Raw genomic sequence first — 18,344 nt, forward strand, 5'->3', positions numbered from 1 at the left:
TATTGCCTGCTCTGCAGTCTCTCAGACACCCTCTTGGAGGGTGTTTTAGAATAGGGTGATGCTCTCTTGGAAATTTCTGAGGCCATGTGAATGCACAGGAGAGACAGGGTCGCTGTAATGAGCTTCACTTCCTTTTTGCACTTGTACAAACGGAGTGTCTCTAACCATTCTGCTTAACAAACAAGTCCTGTTCTCTTGCCTCCCAATTTTTATTGTCTTTGGAGGCATATTGATGTTCACCTGCCCAGATATCTTTACAGCTACTAATGAAAAAATACCTACATTAACAACATAGACACAAGTGCACCTTGGGATGAATGTATTATTTATAAAGACTTACCATCACACCCCTCACAGTTACATTTTATGCTGCTTGTGGGTGTACTCCTGTGTCTTGTTGGCAATGCAATTAGTTGCACTGTGGGAGATTCCCAGGTTCAAAGCCAGGCATGTAAAATCTATTTCACCCCTTTTTAATATGTGGGTCTTTTTGTAAACGAAAAGAAAAAACCCAAAATCGTGGCACCCCTTCACAAACAAAGCAGAATAACACTATTTGTGAAAATCCTTACAAAGTCAGATCCAGCCTCTGCTGCTGCTTTTTATACATTACAGCTCAGCATAGTTGTACTAGACCAGTACTGCTCTGCAGGTGGAAGTGTGAGGGCCATTGAACACTTCAAGTTTTTCCAGTGGATCACAATTACAGAAACATCTGTGCTAAATAACTTTGTGCAGATGCACTGTGAAAATTCAGTGTTCAATAGCCCTCAACATTTCTAATTTCTTACTTGTGGTGGTGTAGTTTAGAAGTTGCACATTGGGTTGCAGTATGAAGCATATTGGAAACATTTGTGGAGGGCCTTTGCAGAATGCTTATGCTGCAGTGAAAGTGCTCCCAAGCGCTTTTGTTTCTTTATTTAGACTTATTCCATTTGAACATGGACAAAATGCATGCTAAGGATACTGTTGATATAATGCTGTGTGAGAGAGTGCAGAGGTCTGGGATGGTTGGTTTGAAAAAAAAAAACCAAAATCAAAATTCTTTTGTTAAACTGGGTACAGAAAGGAAACTTGGAAAAGCTGAGTTTTAACCATTCAATGCTACAATGAGGTCATGCCATTTGAAGAAGTTGAATGCACATGTTTCCTCAGGAAACATATTCCCTACCTCTGTTCTCTTTCCTCTAGGCACTGTATATTAGAACAGCAGAAACCAACTAAAATATTGAGGAACCCAGGGGCAGTTCTGTGAATACTTTGGATGGTTCCAAGCCTAACTTCCATAAAACAGCTAGAAGGTCTAAATGCAGGTAGTGATTTGGTGCTTCCTTTTAAGGAGTTGGTTTAATCTTTAACATGATCCATGGAAATTCTTTAAACAGGTCTTGATTCCAGCTTCAGTTGTGTCTGCAACACAGGAATGATTTGCTGGAATCTTTTTCCATGAGACTAGTACTTTTCTCTTTCATCAGGATATCTATGAAATTGTCTGGACTGGAGCTAACTATGTATTTCCAATTTGAGCCTGGTCTGTTGGGATAGGCAGCAAAAGGGAAAAGTTGTGCTACAAGTAGTGTGATATTTATCCTCTGTTCCTCATAGGCTGAGCTTATCCCATATCATGGCAGTCAGCCCAGCTCAGCAAAAGCCATTTCCACTTCATTTCTCAATGTCTGATTTTGCTTCCATTGAAGTTAATGGCAAAACTCCCACTGTCTTCAAGTGCAGAGGGATCAGATATTCAGAGAGGTTGGCTACATTTTTTGTGCTTTCATCTATTTGGAAGTCAAATTTTGCACTTAACTTCTTTTGATCTCTTTGGAAAACTCAAGCTCTACTTATTTTCTCCCAACTATTTCTGTAGCTCGATGTTACACATTCCTGTGATTTTACTGGTTAGATAGAACTTGTTATTTCTATTTTATGTATTGTTTCACATAGAGTAAATTTACTTTAATGAGAGACTAGAAATTTGTTTCCCTGTGATCAGATTTAGTTGCTGTACTTTCAATCACTGCAACCTTTCTGTGGACTTAGGCTCTTGTTAACGAAGGTCATAATGACTGGCCATACATAATTATTTGTGTTAATGAAATACTTGGCTGCATTTATGGTCCATTCAGAAACAAGTATGAGTCTGATAGAGACAAATATGTTTTTCAGTGTGGATTTACATACATTTATGGATTAGAATCAGGCATTCCTCCTTTTATAGTCAGTGTAGGTTTAACTAGGTTAAAAGGTTTTCCTGAATATTCATCCAGACATTTCTTTTGAAATAAGCTTCTGGTTTAAGTTTTGCACAAATTAAAAAGTACATAAAAACTGGAGGAGGAGAGGAGAAGGGAGTTGAAAAGAAATGAAAAACTAAGTATATTTAAGTTTTAGGGCTTACAAACTCCCAAATTTCAGAGCTTTGTGAAATTAAAAGGTTAGCTATGAATAACCACAATCAAATCTTTTCTTTTGTCCATATTTAATTCAAATGAGATTGCTCCATATTGACTTCTAATGCTAAAAGGCCACCCATCATGGAATCCCTGCAGCCAATGAAGCAAGCAAGTGAATGCTTTCTTAAATGATGCTAATCAGTCCAGAGAGGCCTGCCCTCTATCCCCATCAGTATTCTGTAATTCAGATGTGCTGATAACCTGAAATTGAATGTGTCAGTATGCAGACATGTGAAGAAAAAAGGAAACGAAAAGGCAAAAGAGGCAGCTATAGAGACAATGCCTGTTTGATTTTTTTTTTTTTAAGGGAAGAATAAAAGGAATAGTTAGTAGTTGTTCTTCAAGGCTTACTGAGTGCTATACAGGAACATACAGAAAATTCATAAACAGGCTAGACAGCCAATTTTCAGATGGAGAAAAAATGAAAAAAATAAGTAAACAAAGCAAACAAACAAAAAACCCCAACAAACTCTAGATGACAAAATAAAATGTATTTTAGAAAGATAATCCCAACTGGTATTACTAAAGTGTTTCTGTGTACCTAAAGATGTTCCAGTCTAAATGCTTGAAAAAGAGGGCTCTCTTACCCTTGCAGTATCCAGCAGAAGTCAGTTGCTACATCTTTTCTGCATCTTGATTTTTCCCAAAATTTAGATTTCAGCTGTTTTGTATCACATCTGGTTTAAATTTTGAACAGACACTTTCATGTCAGATGCAGATTTTCTTCCACAAATTATCATACATTTGCTGTTGTATTAGATAGTGTTGTAACAAAAAATAGATCAATTTATTTATTTTTTGATGCTTCTTTCAAGATAATAGTTATTTAGCTTTCTGAAATAATTTTTGCAGAAACTTTGGTCTCCTTCAAGCCTGTTGTGCATGTGTAAGGGGAGGCACACATCTGAAGGCAAAACTGGGTCCTTTGTTCTTCAAATGTTCTGCTGCTTCTCATAATGTATGTTGAAGATGTTGCTTCAATTTGGATTTGACCCTTTGGGCTCGTACTCAAGTTCTGCCTCATATTTTGCAAAAAGGAGCATTGGAATATATGCTCTTATTGCATAGAAATGTATGATGTAAAAACTCTGTCATATGTGTTTTGCATTATGTTAGCAGTGGAAGATCTTTTCTCCACTGGCAGCTCCTATCACAAATTCATCTGAGAGAGGAATAATACTGGTGGTAGTGCAGAGTTGAAATCTGGGGCATTGAGGGAAGATGTGTTAACTAAATTATACTGAGACAGTTTGCTTATGGGAGTTCGAGTGGGTGGTGCTGTTGAAAGCCATTTAGCTTTTCTTGTCAATGGGTTGCAATGGAGACAATGCCAGTGTCTCCATTAATGGTGGGAACTGGGGGCATCAGGAAGAGGGACAGCTGGTCCCAGTTTGGTGAGTAGGTCACCTGGCAAACCTGGGCAATGAGCATGGTCTCTTGAACACAGCACAACCTACCAGGGGTGCTGTTAGCCCTTGATGCAGTTCCCAAGCCCTGGATGTGCTTTGGAGGTGCATTCTCCAGCTGTGTGTGCAGCAGCTGTGCTGGGCCTGGGGGATGCTCAGTGGCCATGGGCTTACCTGGCCTGCAGGTGAACAAGTGTGTGGCTGCTGGTGACTGTGGTGGCCATGACTCAAAACTTAGCATTGAACCTGATGAAAAAGGAACAGTTCCCATCTTGAATGCTGTATTTGTCACTCTGGCTGCAGTTATGGGGTACCCGCAGACCCTGTTGTAGCTACAACTGAGGCTGCTGTGGAACAATCTGTTGGGAAAGATGTTTTTTTCCCAATTCCAGTTAAAAATCAGTATACTTTTTGGGTCTGACTGAAAGTATTTTAAAGGTTTTGGTAACTCTGGTGTGGAGGACTGTGGTGTGCAGTTTTGTGTTCCTCAGTGCACCCTCCAGGTCTGGAGCAGGAATGGATGGAGGGTCTCATGGCAGTCCAGCTCTGTTCCCAAAACTGAGCTGTGAACAGGGCACCAGATTCCTCACAGCTGGTGGGCAGGTTCGCGTTGACTTGCATGTGGATGGCCTAATGCTGCCACCATTAGCCTGATTTTTAGTGTGCTGAGGACTGCAGCTTCTGTTAATCAGTGGGATCTAAGTGTAATTAGCATTTACTGAGGGACCACTCAGATGCCCTGCTGCCATGGCTTTCCAAGTCTGTTGATGGAATGGAAGGAGACCAAGAACCAAACCCTGTTCTCTGGTCCCCTGTCTGTCACCAGGAGATTAGAGGCTAGCCTGAACAGGATGGAAATGACATCCTGAATTTTAATTATTTATCTGTGCACTTTTTCATATCTTCTCATTGCTTGGATATTTCATCTTATCTTAAAAATATTTATTTGAAATTGTCAGTGATCAAAGGCTGGGAAACAAAACTGAGCTGGATATGATTTTTTTTTTTTTGGAGGAAATTGGAGTGTCAGGATAATTCTAGTGTATGCAAACTTTACAAGATGAAGCCTATCCAAATGCTACATCCTTAAGCATCATAGTAGAAGATTAAAACTAACATACATATATATGATCAATTTTACCTACCACGAAAATTCAAAGATAACTGGTATATCTTGTTTTTAATTCAAATTAAGTGATTTTTACTTGATCATTTTATATACACACATGCATGCACTCCCTCACAAGCACACGTCTGTGTACTGAATTGATAAAGAAAGAACTCTGGTTAAATAATCCACTTTTGTCTGACAACGGAATCAGTTATAGAGGTGCAAATATGCAGAAAGCTATTTGGAAATGCATCCTCGTAGTTGTCAGGTTTTATTATGCAGGAAGGTGTCATGTTTGTTACGAAGCTGAGTGCAGATGGCAGAGTGGAAGAAATGGATCACTAATTTTAACAATGATTAATGAACAGAGATAGAAAATGAATTACATTGGACTATCGGAGGCAAGAAATATTTTTGAGAAAATTTTGACTCATCTGCTGTGCTGTTCTCTGTAAATTATTTTCTGAAATTCTATATGTTGTCAACAGTTGACTGCATTTTCCATTACTGTCTATTTCTGTTCTTAAGTACTTTTGTGTTATTAGAGATACATAATTTAAAAATACCAATACATTCCTGATTACTTAGAGAAAGTATATGGTAACAGGATGAATGTTCCAAAGGCTCTGGCCACAAATGTCCTGTTCTATAATACTTTCTAATTCTTCACCCTTTTATTGCTACATTAGAAATATTTAGCGACATTTTATCCTCTTATTAATAAAAGGAGGTGGCTGGGATGAGGAATCCTTCTGCGTCCTTTATAAAAAGAAGGGAAAAATGTAGACGCAAAGTTAACAATAAAACGCAGCCAAGTGGGTTAACGTGGTTTTAAGCTTACAGTGCTGATTCCACCATTTGTGATTTCACAGTCTAACTGGGAAAAACATACACACAGCTGCTTTTTAAATTGCTACCACCCACGTGCTCCCCTCCTTCACTCCAAACTCTGCTGGTGCATATGTGCTCCCCGCGCCTCCCCACGCGCTCAGGGCCAGTCTCGCACATCCCCGGCTGCAGGGGGAGAACGGAAGTTGCCACTAAGTTATAATTTGTTGTTTATCCCTGTTTTACAACCTGCTGAGATGTGCTGCCTCCCCAGCTAACCAGAGCCTCTTGCCGTTTGGATTCGAGGGCTGTGTGGGGTTTGCCCGTCCTCAAAGGAGGATTAGTTCTGCTTGGAAAGAGCTGTGTCCTCAACCCCTCTTCCTTCCAGTGTTAAAATATATATTAAAGAGAAGAGAAAGGCAGTGACTGAAACAGAATTAAATGTTTCCATTGTCAATTAGGGAGAGGTTCAGAAGTTGAGGTAAAATAGGGTCAAAGGCTGGCTGGGTCTCCAGCAGTGCTGTGAGGTGTTTGCAGGGGGAAGAAGGGAGAGGAAAAGGGCTGACAGGTGAGATGCCTCATGCCCGTGTTGCTGCTGTCTGGGAGACACGCAGGTGAACTGTGTTAGAAGCCAGAGGAACCCCGGGTATTCAGCAAAACAGTGCCTTGGTGTTTTTGGAAATCTCCCAGGCATGTGTATATAAAATCCCAGGATGATTTCACATCCTGGGTGCCTTTTCATGGCATTGTGCTGAATCTCTCCTCTGGTCTCCAGGGCTGGACAGTCTCCTGTGGTCTAGTTGTAGGTACTGGAAGGTAGATAGTTGTGCTTTTTCTGTGTCTCTAGGGTGTTTGTTGTGTTATTTTGGTGATCATCATGCTGGTAAGCTTTGGCAATTCATTGCATGATGGTTAATTGCATTGCTACTGCCTACTACACCCAAAGCAGAGCTTAGACCTTTGTAACAGGTTTTGTTCCAGGCAGGAAAGTGCCCCTCTTTCCATTTCACCTGAATTTGACCTGTCACTTCTCATTAATCATGTGTGGTAGGTGACTATGCTTCAGTCCGCTGCTGAGACCTCCTCCTGTAGGATGCTTTATGTTAACATGGCTGTCTGTACTTTCTGCTGTGTAAGGACCTGATCCTTTTACTTGTGTGAAGAGCTCATCCAAGAAATCTCATTGATTTCAAGAAGACTGTTTGTGTGCAAAAAAAGTGCTTGGCAGGATTCAGTCTCAGGCAAGCAGCTTTATTGCTAGAGCATCCTCTTCTCTGTATGCAAAATGATATCCTAAAGATTGCTTGCTGTTGTGTAAAAGAAAACAATAACTCTTGGGGTAGGTGTAAAATTATTCAATAAATTTGCACACTTTCCACATAAATGATCTCTTTTCTGCAACATCAGGCTCTGGTAGGAGACACATGTTCCCAATGAGATGTTGGGCTAGCAAGGAAATGGCAATTCCATGTCCATTGTCTCTCTTACAGGCATCAGGCTCAATCCTGCTGCTGCTAAGTGTATGGCACTTGTGATTTTTAGCCTTAGGAGCTGCAGGAGATGTGTGGTTTGAGAACTTCAGACTCAAGTTTCCAGGAGCTTTAGTCATAAGTACAGGTCTATATGATACTCATGAATGATTAACTCTAGGTAAATTGTGCTTACACTTGCAGAAATACCTGAAAAATACACTGCTCTTCAAAATACATCAGGGGACATTTCCCTATAGCATTTTGAGTCGTGGAATACATAAAGTTACCTGGAGTAATTTGAACTTTTATCATTGGTTTGTACCTGTGCTCAAGGTTTGTGATTTCTTCCATATTCTGTTTAAAGATGTGCCTTAATCTTGCTAGAAAGTGTTAGAGAAAGTTTAAAGTGACTTTATGAATGGCTCGAACTCTAGGATTTTGCATGTAATTATGGTCCTGATGGGAACATACTTTAGAAAAACAACTACTGGAACAATACAAGTCCTGCTCAGGTTACATAGCATATGCTAAACACTGTGAAAACATACCCTGTGCTTTAGTGAACAAGGTAGAAATGCTCCAGGGAGCCAATTTAGAATGTGACTTAAGGCATGCGTGGCTTTCTGTCTGTGCTTCTTTTGGCAAACTGGTGAAATAGCAATGGTGGCTGGGAATCCCTGGAAAGTCCCTGAGATTGCTGTGCCCAGACCCTCCTGAGAATGGGCTGTTGTCAGCTTTGGACCTTGCCTTTATTTTAGAAAATTATTTTGCTCTCCTTCTTCTTTGTGTCTTTGCATGGCAGAGCTGAGTGTGGGATGTGGAACTTGGACAGAGGGACAAGGGAAATAATGAGGCTTTGACAAGCCACTGCTTTCCCTGCAGTAATACTATTTCCCACCTTGGTAATAAACAGTTAAAATGCCTTTTTGTCTGTGTGTGTGTATAGAATCAATATATATGCAGTGAAGTGGCTGTGATCAATGTGCTGATTTAGGTTTTCAAAATTTCCTGTTTGATACTATAGTTCTACTTGAATATGTTACTATATATATATATAAAGACATGGTTTTGTACTTATTGAGACATGTTATTTAACTGAATGTTGATAACATTGCAGACATGAGGGTATGGGTGTGAATAAAAATCCCCTGTGGTATTTCTTAGACCTCAAGTGGCTCATCTTAATTTCTTATGGCATCTTATTAGTTGAAGCTAATGCAAGTAACCTTAAATAAATTATGCTTCACTGTTATATAAAAAGCAGGAAGCACAATAAAATGTTTTTAAAACATTAGTTTTTTTGGTGTGACAGCTTATGTGCATAAACAATTGCAAAATATTTGTGACACCGACACCTTGGTTATCACCATTATCTTTGACTTAACTTGAAATACTGGGGAAGAAGAGTTGGGTTTGCACTGACATTGATATTTTCCACTTGAGTGCTTCTGTCCTTATGTTCTTCAGGGAATATGCAATACTCTATTTTAGAACATTTAATACATTTATGTAATGTATATACATGCAAACTAAGGTGCATGTATAGCTGTTTCAAATACAAAATCTTGATACTAACATGAGCTATACCATGATCTAGAAGATATCTAGGAGGCCTGTCATACTTCTATTACTTCAGGTAAATAACTGATTGACCTTTGTGGTGTGCTGATACTTCACTAATCAGAACCTGAAATCTGTATAACAACACTTCATTTACTTGATAGACAAAAGAACAATTGCACTTGAAGTAATGTGATTTCTAAATAGACACTGCCTGTCAAAAATAAATGCATTAGAAGTAAAATGTAGCTCAAGGAGACAATTAGCAAACAGAGGTGACACTGTAAACAGGTGCACCCATTATTCCCAAAGCTTGTGGCAATATATTCACATCTTTTAGACTGATGGAAGATCATGTGACAGTTTGGTGAATTATCTATCTGTATCATCTGACTGATGAAGCCTGCTGCAGTTGCAGATCATTTAAAAATGCATCTCACAAATTACATGGTAGCTGGGAAAAAATGCAGGTTTTTCTGAACAATGCTTTTCTAAAGCTATGTGCTGGAATACCTAATTTTTCTTTGAAAGGATGTAGACCATTTCATTATGCTATGTATACAGTCAGTTAAGGTTGTGCAAATTCATTACAATGTTTGTTAATCTATAAAACATTTTCTATTCCAGTTTTAGTGACATTGAATATTTTTTTATGTGCTATTTCTGAAACATTTTTTCCTATGAGCTGAAAGGGAATAACAGATTTTTATATAGACTTCTTAAATCGCTACTTATCAAGGAAGATTTGAGATGAGAACATTTGACCTACATCTTTTTGCGGGTTATTGGATTTTTTTTCTACATAGAGAATGTAAAACAAACAAGAAAGAATCTATAAACAAACTCCTTCTTTCTTTTTCTACTAGACTGTGATGAGAGCAGTAACACTCATGAAATGTCCTTGGATGTGATACGGTGAAAACTGCCTCAGATGGTGTTTTGTAATTTGATGCACTAACTAGATAGTTAGGAATGAAAAATGCATTTTCCTAAGGTATAATTTCATAAGTATTTTATATTTTCTTCTCTTTAAAACTGTGAATTGATGATTTTTTTTCTAGAAGTAGAGTTGTGTATGACTGGATAGTTGTTGCTCCTGCTTACAATTAGGCTCCAATACCTTAACACCTCTTCTACACTCCAGCACTACCTTAACACCTGACCATGTTATTGTATGGGGTTTTTTGCTTGTTTGGGTTTTTTTTTTAATTGCTAGAAATTTTGTTTATGGTATCATTTGGGGCGCTCCCATGGAACTACATACATAATGAAATTGCCTTTTGTCATTTGGCACATACCTATTCCCAAAAGAGGTACTTCTGAGATGACCCAGAATTGGAGATTTTGATTTTCCCCTTACTGTTCCATACCAAAATCCTGCAGGTGACACCTATCCTTAAGTGAACACAAGTGAAAAAATAGTTTAAATCTTTTCAGCAGTTTAAAGGTAGTGGGCTTAGGCCTGCAAACCCTTTAACTTTTGTTGTTAATTGCACATAAAAGCCATAGAAGTGCAGAGGAGGACCATGAAATAGTCCTGTAGATCGTAGGAAGACACTAAGGTTGTTCATTTTGAGGGTTTTCTATTAAGTGGCTGAAGAACTGTCCTACTGAATGTTTTGAGGCTGGATTGCTGCTGTAGGCGGGTCCTGCCCTGAATCTTTGTGTACATGTTAGCAAAAAGGTTCTGCTCTACAGTTTGTAAGTGGTTTTCAGATGCCAGCCCTCATGAAATAATGCTTTTATCAGGAATGGAGCAATTTGTCCTGGAGGCTTTTGGGGAAGTTGTTTTGATGGGGAGCTGCTCTCAGTAGCCCCTCTTAGGCTTGACCCAAAGGGCTTGTCCTGCAGCTTGGGCAAGGGTTAAGGGGAGGGATGAAGGACAGGTGAGATGGGTGGCACTGCCCAAACACAGCTGTTGTATTCCTTTGCAACATCTGGGCAGCAGAAGAAAATAATTGTGGTCTTTGTCAGTGTTGATATTCCAGTGGTTATTGCAGACCTGCAAGGGCCAAACTGTTGCTTTTTTAGTTGTGCTTTACTTGTAGCTTTTTTCTGCTTGCTCTGACATCTTTGGGCTGTGTCTACAGCCTAAGCATGTAGATGCAGATCACTTCAGAGGAGTTTTGTCTGCTTAAGCACAAGTAAATTTGGATTATGGTTGGTCTTGACTGGCAGATCTCTGGCAAAATTGTTGAATTGGAACATGTCAGTTTTGACTGCTTTTATTTGGGAATGGATGGATTTGGATAGAATTTCCTGAAATGCAGTGAGGGGGCAGGACCTGTGCTCTCTGAGGAGCTGTTCAGGGCATGGCTGAAGCCCTCATCTGCCTTTTGGCATATAGAGGTGTTTTTTCCTGGCCAGTGAATGCTGTTCCTGAAGAGGAGCAGCTCCAAGGACAGTGGCTGAGGCTGCGGGCTGTGCATGGGCTGTGCTCCTGCTGCCCCGTGGGTGCAGAGGCAAAGGAGAGTGATGGGGGGTGTCCTGCTGGTTTACTCAACTTTCATTTTCATGGAGCCCTCCTAGGACTGTGATCTCTCTGAAATGCAGAGAGTGGGCGAAAAAAAAAATCTCAAACTTCTTGCAGGACAGGAAAATATTTCCCACCCAGGTCTTAAAGGCTTACCCAGAGAAATTTTCTTTTGCTTATATTTTTCTTTAATGAGTCAAGCCCCTAAAATGTATTATTTCATATTCAAAGTGACATTTTAACATATATTTGCCTGACAATATGACACACATATTGGTTTTAATGAGGGCCTCATTATAAAAAAAAATGCATCTACTGAATAAAATACAAAATATTTTCACCTAAATGTTGCGTAAATTATTCAGAAACAGGGTTCCTTTGACAGGGATGTGTGAGGAGCTGAGGCTGCCATTGTCTGTAGTACTCCTGATCTCTGGGTAGTTGCAGGACTCCCACCCACTCCATTTGCCGGCACAGCAGCTTCCCCCAGACCTGGCCAGGGAAGAGCTCGTGGCCCTGAGTGCCCCAAGGCCTGGGGCATGGACAGGGGCACAGCCTGACCTTGCCCTGCCCTCCTGCATGTCCCCAGGACTGGGAACTCTAGCAGGGAGGAGAAGTGGTGACAGCAGAGGTTGTTCCTCTGTTGGGGGGTCCATGAGGGACCACAGCAGGTAGCAGGATCTGGTGCTCAGAATGCCCAAATCTGTAGCACAGAACAAGCCTGATGCACACTTGCTTCCCAGTCCAGGCAAAACCAAATGCATTCTCTAACAGTTATTATTAAGTATTTCAGACATCAGTATCCTCACTTAACAAGCCCTGACATCCCATCCTGTGCTCTCTGATACCATCCCTGCAGCAGCTGCTGGCTTTAGTGGGTGCAGCTTGGGATCCTGCCTTAGTTCTAGCTTGTGCTCTCTCTTTCTTTTCTTTTCCCCTCTCTCCTCTTACTTTTTGCCTGAAAAAAACCCCAAACCACATGCACATATAGCACAGAGTTAAATTTGGGTTTTCTTGGCAAGGGTTAATAATCAATGTAGATCTTAACAAAGGAGATGCTGCCTTATTATACTGTGAAACTTTTTTTTCTTAACTGTCAGTGAAGCAGTACTAATTATTACTCCAGTGTAAATGAGGTCATTTCCTATTAAGAGAACAAAATGCTTAGCCTTGCCTTGCCAATTCATACCATCTATTTTTCACACATACCCAGCTTCTTAGATTTTTTTTCAAATTTTGATAAAATCCATTCATTTGTATTAGAAAAGTGTAAACCATTGCAATAATAGTTGCCCATTATTATCCAGATGAGCTTTTGTAATGTGTGGGTTGTTTGAATACCATGTGTTAGCTATGGAACAATTAGCCAGCTGAATGGTTCTTTAAAACAATCAGATACTTTTATCTCCCTGAAAAAATACATTCCTTGGAAGTGTACTGTTTAACTGTAAATTCTGAGGAACATTAAACTCTCATTGCAAGTAGTACTTTAGGATATATGTTGATCAAGGACAAAAAGACATCGAAATATCTTGTCTTCGTGTTTTCATTTTTTTATGCAAGCAAAAAGATTTAAGGAATATTGTAGCAAACAAAGGGTAATTGTTTTAGCCCAGATGTTGCTTTTGCACAACAAGCAGGTTACAATGTTCCCACAGAGCTGATGAGCCCAATCAGTGAAATGATTAAAAATTGATTTTGTCCCTGTAATTACAGTATGTAAACTACTTAGCTTGGATTGCAAAGGAAGTGATTTTCTAATTACGTATATACTCTGGTGTCTAATGATTGGTTTTTTGAAGTAATGAAGAGAGAGCCCTAACGACTCCTTGGTGCTCTGTTGTTTAAGAAAGACCATCTTTAGAGTAAGCAGCAACAGACAAAGAGTTTAAATTGAATTTTCAACACTGTTAATGTGCACATGGATTTGTTTATTAAAGAGACAGTAGCATAATTTGATTGGTTGAGAACATCATGGCTTTTTTATTATGTAATATATTAAGATGCATGTGTCATGGTATAGGCACGGAGGTGATGGAAACATTGCTTTGTACTACTTTAAATTCATAATGCTTTCTTACAACTCAATCAGATTGCCACAAATGTCTGTTCATCCTGTGCATCCAGAACACCAACAGGAACTGAGCACAGGTATCCAATTTTCCTCTGAGCAAAGTTATTTTTCTTAGAGGTGGAAAGTAAGTTGGTCCTTTTGAAGCACATGCATTGGAACTAAGTGGGCAGTTGTCTGAGCTGGCTTTTTACACTCTAAACAGCTCTTTCCAAGGGAAGAAGCCCAAGTACAGACAAGCCAGTGCCTGGGGTGCTTGTGGGCACAGTGTCAGCACAGATCAGGGATTTGGGGTGTGGGTGCTACTCTGCAGCCACCTGGGGTGGGCCAAGGGTGCCAGCTGGCCTGGGGTGCTTTCCAGAGGAGCTGTGTGCCAGGCCCTGGGGCATCCCAGGTGGCAGACACTGTCCTTGGGGTCTGGCATTTGCAGCAGCTACTGGAGACCCCCTTGCTCTGCAGAACTGGGGCAGGAGGGCAGCAGCTGCTCTAGCAGGGGCTGATGCTCTCGGATGCCCCTGGTCCCTCCTCCTGTGTCTCTGGGGACCTCACTATGGCAGTGGGCAGGGTTCTGCCCCCAGGGTGTCACTGCTGGAGGACAGCACAACTGCAGCCCTGTGGAGCTCCTGCTCACTCCAGGGGAAGTGCTCCTGCATCTTCCCAGGGCACGAGGTGGCCCCTGGGGCTGCATCCACCCTTTCCCAAGCCACAGTGGCAGATGGAGAGGCACAGCAGTGGTACAGGGTCACTAGCATCACTGGTGATGCTGGACTGCTCAGCAGCAGGGCCTGATCCAGCCACCACCAGGTTAAACGATGTCCCTGACTTTTGGGGCTTTGGATGAGGCCTGAGCATGAAGGGCAGGAGCAGCACCATGCTGAACTGATTAGTCTTGTAACCAACAACCAGTCCTGTGTAGGTACCCAGTTTGTGGTGATTGGGCTCGGGCTGGGCTGAGCCTCATCCCCAATGGGCTGCAGCTGTGAGCAGCAGGTGAGCAGCACTGACAGCAATGAGCTGGAGTGCCCAGGGGCACTGAGCAACCACCAAAGGGAGCAGAGGGCACACAGGGGCAGGGTATGAACAGTGAGGGGCACACAGGGGCAGGGTATGAACAGTGATGGGCACACAGGGGCAGGGCATTGACAGTGAGGGGCACACAGGTACAGGGCATGAACAGTGGTGGGCACACAGGGGCAGGGTATGAACAGTGAGGGGCACACAGGTGCAGGGCATTGACAGTGAGGGGCACACAGGTGCAGGGCATTAATAGGAGGGGATAAAAGGTAGGGCTAAAGAACAAGAAGGGCAGTTGCTTGCAGACTTCTGAAGTGATGGGGTGTTATGGGCAGATACCTGAAGCCTTCTGATGAGGTAAGGTGTTACTCTGTTTGGGGGAATATTTAAAGCCTTCTGGAATTGTATGGTGATCCTCTGTGCATCATGGCCATCTCAACTGTGACAGTCCTAATAAGGACAAGTTAAGGTGGTGTTAGTGCCAAAAACCACAGAAAGGTAGAAGCTGCACAAAATAAATGCAAACTAGGATGTCTGAAGCAGAAGTATAAAAAACCTAAGGAGCTGGAGAGAGTTGTGTCTCTGATAAAGAACTTTAGCAAACCCCTTGGCTCCCCAGGAGTTAAAAGGATGTGCATTCCTCTTCTCTTTGCTGTCTCTTGCTTACTTATATCAGGAGGGAAAAATGAGAGCCAGAGTTTGTTGCGTGATCTTGGCGATGTAAAGGAGCTTCCCTGAAAGGATGTTAGATAAAACACCACAGATTTGCCAGGAGATGTGGACAAATCCTGTCATGGTTAGCTCTGAATTTTTAAATATTTTGCATTTATAGGCAGACAGCTTTATGTACTGGAGACTTCTGAGGGCATGGGCAGGGCACAAATGCAGAGAGGGAGGAAGGTCTGTAAATGGGGACTGGTGCATGGCTGGGCAGGCTGTGGTGCCACGGGTGGAAACCATGCCCCAGCCTGAGAAAAGCGGTGTCAGCTCTCATGTTTTTCGGGAACAGTGGAAAAATACTGAGATTTATTCCAGCATCCTGCTTTAGGGACTGTTTATCTCTCTTCACTTATGCATGTAACTCCCAGTGACACTAACTGGACCCTTCAGGCCCCATCCTGCATTTATGATGAATGCAGTGCTCACATGGAGGCCTGGCAAGGGTGTCCTGCACGGCTCCTGGGCTGGCTTTGTGCTGTCATTGAGCCTCTTTCCCTGCCTATCTCTGTCCCTGCATCTCTGGTGTGCCCAGGGTGAGAGCAGCTATGCCAGGGCAATTCAAGAGGCCCTCAAAAAGCAGCTGATAGGGAATAATTATTTAAACATGACACCTCATTCCATCAGAAAGGGTAGGCCGTTTGCAGAGGGCCTGAGCCTTGTCTCCTTGAGATTAGCAGGGCTTTAACACGGAGCTGAACAGGAATGGGATGTGCTGCTAAGAGCCATGCAATAAAGCCTTTTAGTCTCAGCATTTGGGGTAAAAGTCCTGTTGTGCAGAATAAGTCCATGCTCAAGCTTCTGTTTTCCCTTGCTGTGTGTTAGATTTCCATCTGTAACCTGCAGAAATCCTTCTGGCCCCTGCTCATCAGTGGGATGAGATTACTTTCTCCCTTTCATGTCTCTAATTCATTTCAAGGAGTGAGCTACCAAAAGCATGTTTTAAGAATGAACAGAAATTGTGCTGTCATACCCTAGTTATGTCTCACCACTACTTTTTATTTTTGTCATGCTGTTTCTGAAGATTTTTAGGGTTTTTTTCTTCTCTCAGGGTGTGCTGGATCACTCACTGAGCCGAGTGCAACTGCACAGCAGTGCTGCTGAGGGAAGCTTACTATAATAAATTGGTCTGTAAGGACTCATGGTGCCATTTTTTAATGCCAGGGAGTGTATTAGACACTGGTAAACTGGCCCAATTTGACCTAAGTGGAACTGTCTTAATTTGTTTCCAGGCAGCTTGCTGCCTGTACCTTTAAAATATCTGCTTTACATAGTCAGTGTCAAATGTGTTAGAATAATATTAGCACAGGTAAGTAAAATACCTTTTTATAAGGCTTTAAATCATTTCTGTTACAGTTTAATGTGTAAAGCTACAGATTTTCCCAATTTGTTCGTAAGGTTATGTATCACAGACCTTAAATCATTTAAGGTTTTAAACCTGAGGGGTTCACTCTCAGTCATGAACTGGAAAGCAGATTGCAAGAGACATTGACATGCTGATCAATGACATGAAGCCTCCAAACAAATCAGTACAGGACTTTAAGAGATGAAGCCTTACTGTGTTCTGTCTGTCATCAGAATTTATAAAGCATCTTAGTGAAAGCCCCTTGAGAATCATTCCTAGAATTTTGCAAGTCATGAGCGTGTATGTAAAAGCTGAATTTTTTTAAACACAAGTAGCCTTGTAATAGCATAGCAAAAATGTGCTCTGATGTTGGTGTAGGAGTACTAAGAACCTGTTTAGTGAGATAACATCTTTTAGAAACCTAACAGTTTATTATCTTTGTTTCTGTTTGTTGGCTTTTGCGTTGAATGAGCTGCAAGTAAGCACTAGAAAGGTATATCTGCAAGAATTTAAGACATCAACAAGAGCAGAAATTCGAGACAAACAAGCTGTCACTGTTTTTAGGTAGTGTGCAACTGAAAATGTTGGATGGGACCTATGTTTATCTGCAGCAGTCCAGGAATTTGCTGTTCCTATGTGTTCAAATATAGCAACTGAAATTCACTTATTTAAATTCTAAAGTGTTATGGGCCTTCATAAGTGGGACCTGAATCCTATCTAGACACAATTTCATGTTTAGGAAGACCAAATCTGATGACAGGGTTTCCTTTACCCAGTTACAAAACTGATTTTTATTCTCTCCAGTCAGCATTGTAGGTCCTTCTCTTGACTTTTGCAGTTTTTCTTCTCATGTAGCTGGATTTGCCCATTGATATGGGGTGCTGGGTTGGAGTCATGCCTTGTGCCTGCTCACCACCCATTCAGCTCAATAGGAAAGCGTCTCATGAGAGGACAGGGCTTTGCTGTTCAGGGCTTATAATTCAAATTCAGAGATAACTGGCAGGTAAAAGAAAACTGGGCACAAGGACAGAGCAGGGAAGAACGTGTTCCTAGGTATAAGGAACAATGGGGATGGCAAACCAGGTGATTACTGCAGGATAGTTGGTGCTTTGCTGTGGAAATGTGAGTTGTAAAGAACGGGCTTGAAGCTTGAATTGGAGTAATTCTCCTGTGTCAGCAAAGTTGTGTGGCAGAATTATCACTTGGAAAAGGCTTTGAAACACGTGGCAAAGCCTGGCTCAGTCTGCAAGCGAGGAGGGAGCCAGTGGGGTTTGGGAAGCCTTATGGTGAACCATCACAATGGCAATGAGTATCCCGTGGTTGGTGTGGTGGGAACCAGAGGGGAAGGAGGAGGAGGAGGAGGTGGGGACAGAGTGGGACTGCAGGAGCACTTTGTGCTGGATGCAATCCTGACAAGGTGGAGCTGCAGAGACCTTAGAGGATACAAGAGAAATGTTGTAGCAGTATTGCACTAAGGGAGGGCTGTGCTGCTTGGTAGTGAACTTCTGTTTTCAGAATTATTTCATGCTGTTTTCATCATCAAGAGGAGCCCTCAAAATTGTTGTTTGCCCTTCAAGCCAACAGACAGAGTTGAGCAGCAGTGTGATGCTGTTGGCACTGACTGATTTTATTCCAATGCAGTCCAATGGCCAAGCCCCTGATGATTTCCCCCAGAAATGAAGGCTGGAATTTTTTCCACGTTGACCACCACAGCAGCCCTCAGAGCAGTCAGTGCTTCCCTGGGCAATCAGGGCTGCCAAGGTGAAGCCCTGAGGCTGTGGTGCTGGAACTGTGGTTTCAGAGCCTTCTGTATGAAAGAGTTGGGTTGATGTAGATGTACAAAGTGTATTATTTGGAAGTGACCTTTAATTTTATTTGTTAGACATTCATAGGA

General features: G+C 41.7%; 1 protein-coding gene across 8 annotated transcripts in view; it reads left to right on the plus strand.

The window, feature by feature from the left end:
• The window catches only part of ZNF536 (zinc finger protein 536), a 344,004-nt gene that overhangs the window by 36,070 nt on the left and 289,590 nt on the right, over nt 1-18,344 (plus strand). The gene's annotated exons all lie outside the window — the stretch shown is intronic.

This window comes from Camarhynchus parvulus, chromosome 11 (genome assembly GCF_901933205.1).
Source record: "Camarhynchus parvulus chromosome 11, STF_HiC, whole genome shotgun sequence".
NCBI lineage: Eukaryota > Metazoa > Chordata > Aves > Passeriformes > Thraupidae > Camarhynchus > Camarhynchus parvulus.